General features: G+C 31.0%; 1 pseudogene; it reads right to left on the reverse strand.

The window, feature by feature from the left end:
* Positions 1–3,816: 3,816 nt before the first annotated feature.
* On the reverse strand, positions 3,817–6,079 carry LOC145050953 (uncharacterized; annotated as a pseudogene).
* Positions 6,080–6,694: the final 615 nt, after the last annotated feature.

Raw genomic sequence — 6,694 nt, forward strand, 5'->3', positions numbered from 1 at the left:
TGTGACATCTCACTATCGTAAAGTTTAATCCGTTGAATGACAAATAGACTTGTCACCTCATTCAGTTCTTCCATAAAACTCACCATTATGGATGCTCTTAGTAATGATCAATCATGTATGAACCGTCGGTTTAATGTACAAAACACAAGTCGTGGATCATATATGGTAGATGTCAAAAAAATTTATGAAGCCTACTAGATGTCTATTATAAACAACATATTCGAAATACATATATGTTGCGGATAAATTATGAAATTGGAAATAATATGAGCTCAAAAGCAATATAAAGAAACTAAAAATGAAAAAAAATGTGTTTTTTAATCAAAATGAAGTCAATTCGATGGTTCTATACCCAATATTACATACATGACAACTACATATTCACTTTTCCCTATATATATCAATATATATATATATATATATATATATATATATATATATATATATATATATATATATATATATATATTAAAACATTAACATAACCCTTTTGTCACACCCCTTTTCATAAAAGCAATATATCACTTCAAAATGAATTGGTCATTGGTAGTGACAAAAACAACATACCATAAACACAAACAATTGACTTTTCATACATACCAAGAAAATGTATAACCAAATTTGAGAAAAAGAAACTAATAGAAACCGAAATATACGCAATCAAATTTCTCAACCCAACAAAATATATGATCAAAACTAAGAAGAGGCAAAAAAAAAAAAAAAAATAGAACTAGAAACACAACATTCAGATATATAATCAAACTAGTTGTTATACCCATATATTGTACGGGTTTATTATAAAAAATAAGATCGACAAAGTTAGGAAGTTTGAATTTATAAAGAAAAAAAATATCGAGTTATTAAAATGTAATGTTCAATTTGTTATTTTGATTTTTTAATTTTTCTTTTTAAATTTAAACAAATAATTTAAATAAACAAGCAATTAAAATAATTGGAATAAATTTAAAAAACTTAAAAATTAAAAGGAAATATGCATTAATTAAATTGATATGTATTTATTATTACACGTATTACAATTAATACATTTAAATATTGAACAGAATTTAATAAAATTGAGAAAACCATAAAATTAAAAGCGGATAAAAAGTAAATCAAAAAACTTACAAAAATAAAACATATATCAAAATAGAATGAGAATATGATATTCAACAAAAATATTTTTTATTTATTATAATAAATTCAAAAAGAATAATTATTAATAATAATATTTTTTAAAAGGTATGGGGAATCCCTTGTAAAAAAAATAAAATAAACGAAGCCACACTTCCAAGTTCCAATGGACATGGTTTTGAAAACTGTGGGCATCCCCCTTTTTGGAAAATACACGATCCGATTTAAATATGCAAAGTGAATTTTCGAAACAATTGGTTGATTGGAGAAAACGAATCAACCACCCCCAATCCCATACATGATGTTTTTAGATTAAGATTAAAAAACATGATATGTGATGCATACATATACATATTAATGTTCTTCATTATTATATTCTGAAACTTTCAACGAGTCAATGATCTAAAAAAAGTTGCTGCAAAATTTTATAATATGTTCTTTTATTAATTTATTATTGGTGGGAGATTAAGGACGTTCCTTTCATTATATAAGTTTTCACGAAAATGCTCTAACACAAAAATTGTTATATTGGGTATACTTTTCACGTATGACACAATAGCAAAAAGGACATATTTCAAAAGTAAAATGTTGCAATAAAAAATAAAAATGTAGTAGTGCTAATAAGAAAAAAAAACATGAAAACTATTTATTCAATTTGCATTTACACCTAAACGACATCACAATCACAAGAACCAGAATGAGAATGATGAATCTCTGAATAGTATATTGTTTTACCGGAATCTCTTCATTCTTTAAAGATGCAAATAGGATCAATAATAAGATTTTGTATTTTATTTTGGATTAATATCATTTTCCCAAAAGCTTTTGTTTGTTTGTCCTATCATTTTGGGGTTGTTTAATACTTTCTGTCTAAGTCAGTTCTGACTAAGTTAGATACTGGCTGGGTCCAATGTTTTAAAAACCGGTTTTTTTGTTGAACCAGTATGATGATCCGTTTCCGGTTTAATCGGTTCGACCGCTGAATAAATCGGTTTCTATAATTTTCATCTTTTTCGTATTTTCCTATACATACATACATACACAAATCAAGAATTTGATGTCCACAAGTTCAATCATTAAAATACACATGAAAATAAGTTATAGATCAATCTAAATATATTATAATAACTCATAACTATAAATTTTACATCAATTCATGTGCATTAAAAAAAAAAAATGAAGTCCTAGATGAATATAAACGCATCAAAAAAAAACTTCATAACATTTATCATGAGCTTTTATTCAGAAATTTTTTAATAAATATGAAAAAAACTACCAAAGTTTATTATGCAAAAAGTTTCAATTTCATGTGTTTTTATTCAATTTAACCGGTTCAACCGGTTTAAACTAACCGGTTGAACCAGATTTTTGTAAAAGTCGGCCGGTTCGATCCGGTTTAGAAATAAACATCAAACCGGTGATAATTAAATCGATTCCTTCCCCGATTCCCGGTCCAACTGGTTTGACCGGCCGGTTCAAACCGGTTTTTAAAACATTGGTTGGGTCTGAAGTTCTGACTGAACATGCATCTGACTATCTGACTACTATCTAACTGAAACTATATTGTTTGATTATGCCATATATTGTTTGATTATGTCATTGACTGGTTGTGTTGAATGTTGGAAATGACATTTTACTCTTCTTTTATTTTTGCCAAAAAATTAGTTGTTTCATGTCATAATACCGACCAATTTGATCAATATAATGGGTACCTCTTATTTAAATACCCAAATTTAACAAAAGAAATATACACCTTTAAGGCATGATAATCATGAACATGTTCACCATCCATTAGAAAATTTCACATTAAACATTATAAATGAAAACTAAAATGTTTGAACATTAAAAAAAAAATGAAAAGTAGGATTCTTTTTGGATAAGTGTTCCTTCAACCATAGAACCTGATAAATACATAAAAAAATGAAGTTCTTTACAGAAAGACTACAAGGTTCAACTGCTATATCATCACCAAAATCTGCAACATGACGTCATGGCCTTCTCTGTTCTTATCTATAGTTAATAAACCTTCATGTGTGTGATGCAAAGTGATAGTGTTATATTCATCATATGGAGATCCAGATATCGACATATACATTGCCCAGTTTTCACCATTCTTTACACCAATGCATCTCTCTCTCTTTATAAATATATTCTGCACCCAATTCCCTAAAAATACGACATCTGCGTTTTATCAATTTTGTAAATCAAAACAATGTAGGTGCAAACGAGGTCCACTTCAGTACTCGGAATCTCAAGAACAAAAGTCATAAGATCATACCTTCGATTTCATAACAAAACTGGAACTCGAATCAATTGTGTCTCTGTTGGCAATGGAGAAAGGCCAAGAAGGGTATAATAATCATACCTAATCAACGGAGAAGAAGCAAAATTGGAGGTGTGATCGATGATGGAGAAGAAGAATCAGTCCGTGTAAACGAGGGAAATTGAGGAACATGAAAGAATTAACCGAGTCCGGCCTTTTTTCCTGATGACATAATCAGGAGAAAACCTCCGACTGAATCAATTTCTTCAGACCGAGTCGGAAGAAATGCACCAAAACAAACACATGGGCTGAAGGTTGTGGACCGAGTCCAAGCTTATTACATGATGAGAAGGCTTATCAAACAAGCCCTAACTCCAAGGTATATCAGGATCTTTGTGAGAACTCGTTGTTTTGTACTTGATTTACAACTCATATGATGCTCTGTAAGGAGCAGTGTCGGTCAACTCAACGATTGTTGGAAGAATAACTTTTTTGCAGACAATACCCGCATTCTTACTTGACAACAACTTCACAAGTCTTTATTTAATTAAAGAAGAAAGCAAATCACAACTAGTCAAAGCATCAAATTATTACACCATATCTTTTCTTTCAAGCACATCAAGAATCGATAACACGCCCCTAAGAATCAAAATTTTCCTTTCAACATCATAATGATCGACCAAAAGGAATAAAAACTCCAAAAGATTTTGTGTCATGTCAACATATTTTGGCATCGAGTTTATCATCAAGAATATTATAGGCTCAATGTTCATTATATTATCAACTTCTTCATGAACAAAAAGAAAGGCATACAACAATGCCAACATCACATTAGCTTGCACATGATTCTTACTACAACATGTCAACAACCAACCAATTACAGCCTATCTAGGAATCACTTTTGATAGGATTGTTTTATTAGAAGGGTGATGTGCACAACCGATAAACCGAACAATATCAATTACAACACTTTCCTTTTCTTAGACATTAAGAAACTTCTTCCCAAACAAAATTTGGTAAAGAGTTTGACTTGTCTAAGCAAGAATTGCAAGTGGGTTTCCATTTCAGTAGTAAGCCGAAGTAAAAAGTACTTGTTGGAAGTTCTTGATTAATAAAGCTATGAAATATGTGAAACCCCTAATGTTTTGAAATTACCAGGGAACAATAAGATATCTTTCCATATTTCTTGAAATTCAGGCACATGAACTAAGGCGTTGTTTATTTTTTTGTCTGTAGATTTTCTTAGCCTCTTCTGTCTATGTCATGCAGACCACGCGCAGACATTAGCTTTTGCAAACTGTTTGTTTTTTAAGACTATAGACCTAAAAAGGTATGTACGTCCTCTTTCTGACGCAGATATGGACCAAAGTCTTCTAACCTCTTCAGACATCTTCTAGCCTTAACAAAACACATGTATCTTTGTTTTTTTTTAACTTAGATTTATTCCAAATTTACCTATTATAAAGAATTTGAAAAAAAATTATAATACTTCAAGAAAAAAGGTTTAACGACACAAGCATGACCTTTCTGACAAATTTATAAATAAAATTTTAATTATAATAATGGTCGTTGGAGTTGTATATATAGATATAAAAAAAATACTAATATTATCTTATATTTTTATGTCAAATTTTATAAAACATTATTTAATGCAGTATCATCCATTTCTTGGGAAAATATTTATCGTAAGTTTTTAATTGATTTAATTGAAAAAGTAAAATGAAAAATTTTCATTTTAAAATCAAAGTTTATTTCCATCAACTTTATGTGTCAAATTCTTTTATCCCTAATTATAATGTTTATGTATAACTTTGCAACCAAAACTTGTTGGCTTTTACAAATATATACATTAATTCATACAATTTTATTTTCACTTTTTATACAATAATACATAAAAGATGATCTAGATTTGTTAATCATCTATAATAAAATCATAAAAAGTATTGAAAAATCTTTTAAGTTTTAAAAAATTAGTTTATTTAGATTTTAGCGGTTTGCAGATGTTAACAAACAAATAGTCTTTTTCTTTCGTACTACAGACGTTTAGCCCATCCTTTCTACTGCAGAGCTCTGAAGATATGGTCCGCAAACTGTAGACATTTTGCTTTAGAATAAACAAACAACACCTAAGTCTTAAGAAGCCTAATCAAATCTCTTCTGATTTTCAAACATAAAAGGAACTATTCCTAAAAACCCTAATACAATATTCAATTTCCTTCAGCTTCAAAGTGTCTAAATTTGAGTTTGGGGTAACTCTACGGTGATCAGCCAAGAGCCTAAGAAAGACATACATAACGCTTGATAACACCAATGGCTCTTCTTCCAGCAAACAATCCCATTTAATGGAGAAAAGAGTAACCAATTCATAACACAACCACAAATTTGCTTTACTAAATTACCACCACGAGTTTGCCTCAACAAAGCCACTAACAAACCATCTATTCCAATAGCCGATACACGGATCATTATTGAAGTGACCCCAAGTAGTTGAATTTTCACATTCTTAACAAGCTTTGAATATAATTCATCAACTAACCTGGTAAGTAAAGTTGTAAACAAACTGTATCCATCAATTATGATGACATGCAAGTGTTTAATATGAACTTCTGCCAAATGGGCTTCACATAGGATGCCATATAGAATAGCACTGTTGAGATTCGAGTATTTAGTTTGTGTAAGAATCATTAATGGAAATGAGGGCCTCAATTGGTGTAACATCCTGTTTTGGATCGTCTGTGATTAGGGTTCGTGGGCTACAACCCGTGCATGAGAAAGTCTCAGGGTTGCGACGAGTTGCTAGAAGCGTAGGGCATCTCGTCACCTTTCTGTGGATATGAAGTTCATTGGAAACAGAGTTATAACGAGGAAGCAATGGAAGTTTAAAGTTTTGGCTGGATAAATCCCTTATTTGAGAAAGGTGGCAGCCGAGTACGCTGGGCGTACGATTGTGTACACTTAGCGTACTCATGTGCATGATTTCTAAGTGGAGCCACCTAGTATGTTGGGCGTACCAGAGGGTACGCTGGGCGTACTAGGCACATAGTGAAAACCCTAATTTTGGGTGTGTCCCTATATAAAGAATAATATGGCCTCATTCCTGGCCACCATCCTCATATTTCAAACCCTCTTAAACCCTAAACCTTCGTTCATGGAGCTTGTGAATGCATTTAAGAGCCTTTGAGTGTTTTTGTGTGTTCTTGGAGTGAAGAAGAAAATTTGGAGAAGAAGGAGTGAGATTCCAGGCCCTTGGAGCTGAGCGTATCTATGTTGAGAGCTTCATATAGAGGTATAAAGCTTCAA

Source organism: Lactuca serriola, chromosome 5 (genome assembly GCF_051521515.1).
Source record: "Lactuca serriola cultivar US96UC23 chromosome 5, Lser_US96UC23_V15, whole genome shotgun sequence".
NCBI lineage: Eukaryota > Viridiplantae > Streptophyta > Magnoliopsida > Asterales > Asteraceae > Lactuca > Lactuca serriola.